We start from the raw sequence: 2383 nt of genomic DNA on the forward strand, positions 1-2383 counted from the left end.
ATTAAACCACTGAAAACGCGGTTTAGACGTTCAGTAGAAATGATGGTGATTAGGTTGGCTTCCTGGTTCGCGGCTGCCCCAGTCAGCGTTTGCATGCAGGTGTATGAAGGCTGAGTGTAAAATATAAAACGCACAAGTAAATGAATATTCATGCAGCAAACTTGCGTTGGCCTGTCCAGCCCAGGCAGGAGGAGGAGCAGCGCTTCCAGCGGCAGTTTGGGCACCCGGGTCTCTGCGGACGCGTGGAAACCTGCGGGCCTCGCCGGCTGCTCTCCTCGCCAGCCGCACAGACCCAGGACATAGGCTAGTTTCTCGGGCAACCGGGTTGTTTTTATTTATAGGGATTTTGAGTGGCCTGATCATTCGGTCATTGCCCCAGCTCTTGCTCCTGGCAATAGTTGGGAAATAACTTGGGATGGGTTTTATTTATGGAAGGGCAATTGGGATTCACACCCAGCTAACCCAGAATAGTGCCTCCAAGCCCAAGACGCACTTACAAAGGGGTGCTTGTGTAAAATTCCCCATCAGACACACCAATTTGCAAGTAGCAGAAAGCATTGAAGCCTCATCTTTTTAAACTATTTTATTCAGCTTTTTTTTTTTTTTTAATCTGAAAGCCCAAAATAGACTCCATGTGGTTCTAAGTGAAGTCAGCCCTTGGCTGGCTTTGAAATAGCTCCTGCAATTATGTAAAAGAGCCATTCACCAACAGGACGGAATTAAAAGGGATCTCGCCCGCTTCCCTTTCATTGCCAACCTCTCATGTTTGGCTTTTCAAAGCACTTCCAACACGATGTCTTTCTCCAGGACAAAAGGCGGAACAAAAAAAGTCCCCAAACTTGTAAATTGAACGTCAAGGGAACTTTAAACAATTTAAAGCCCATAAATAATGATAAAGGGGACTGGCAAAAAAGGCAAGCCCATTCAATTAATAGAGTTTCCCAAGCAAAGATCAAGTGGTGTATAAAATAAAAGTCTTTGGTTTCTTTATTCTGCTCCTTGACCATGCAGAAAGCGGGACAGGGGGTTTTTCTAAAGCGCCCAGAAGAAGAAACACTTTGCGGGACTGTGTGTGCCTTGACATTCTTATGTAGAAACTTTGCTTTTTGTCCCCACCCTCAAAGTAGCAGAAACAAAACAACTGCAAACCAGAAACGTGAAGGGGAGGGCGCTTTTTTTTTTCTTCAGAGTTTTTCTCCGGGGAGTCGGAAAATGTTCTCCGCCTGCCTGAAGACCGAGAAATGTGACCCTTCACACCTGCGCTGCTCCCCCAGCGCGGAGGGACAGGCAGAGGCACACCCAGGTGGCCCGCGGGGTGAGCCCCGGTGGGAGCTGGTCCGGAGACGCGCGCGGCTGTGCGAGTTGCCCACTCGGAGCCGCCGCCCGACCGCGCACAGGCGCAAGCTGCGGGCTCCCGGAGCCGGGGCACACCCCACGCTGGGCTGGGCTTCCAGAGCCACGGCCGAGGCGTTCGAGGGCACAGTTGGGGTTCCAATTCTTCGGAGCAGTCCTAATAGTTGGGGCTGGGAGTTGGTGAAACCCGCCTCGACAGATCACCCAACCCTTCGTCCTGGAATCTCGGAGCTGACGCTCGCTCGGGGCGCGTCTCCCCAGGAGCACCCCGAGGGCCAAGGGAGAGGGTCCAGGCGCAGTTCGCCCACCCGCGGGCTCCAGCGGGAAAGAAGGGAGAGCCAGGCGGAGGCCTAAGGCTGCGCTTCCCTGGGGTGAGGCCTGAGGGAGGGGAAGAGGGGCAGTTAGGGCGCTGGCTAAAGGTCGGAGGTGTCGCAGGGTTGGCGTTCACTTCCGTCCAGCTGGCTCCGGACCTGGGAGGCCCCGTCGTCTGGGAACCCCACATTCGGGCTCTGGGGAGGGAGGCGCGGGCCGCCGGGAGCTTCTCACCTGGTTTATCTCCTACCATCTGCTCCCTCGAATTCCCGCGGCCCCACCTTAGGGGACTTCAAACGTGCCCCCGCCACCCGGCTCCCCGCTCTCATCTCCCGCGTGGCAGGCATTGTGTGCGGGACTTCACAGAGATGCTAATCCTGGGGCCGCGTGAACCGCCGCCTGGGAGGCGCGCAGAGGGCACCGAGGGGTGAGAGGGTGCTCTGGCCCCGGCTAGGCGCCCTGGGGACCACAGCGCGGCAGCTCTCCTGGAGAACTCCAGTCCGCTGCTGTTCCGGCACCGCATCCTTCCTGCCTTATTCCAGGAGGCGGCGGGCACGTCGTGATGGACCCGGGCTGGACCCAGCGAGGGAGGGCCAGAGCCCAGCTGCGAGCCCATGGAGCTTCCACCTCTCGCCAGTGTCTAGGGTGAGGCCCGTCGGGGTCCAGAGAGCATCTCTCCAGGCGGCTGACACCTCCCAGAACCGTCCCTCCCTAGCCC

Source organism: Marmota marmota, unplaced genomic scaffold, assembly GCF_001458135.2.
Source record: "Marmota marmota marmota unplaced genomic scaffold, marMar, whole genome shotgun sequence".
Lineage (NCBI taxonomy): Eukaryota > Metazoa > Chordata > Mammalia > Rodentia > Sciuridae > Marmota > Marmota marmota.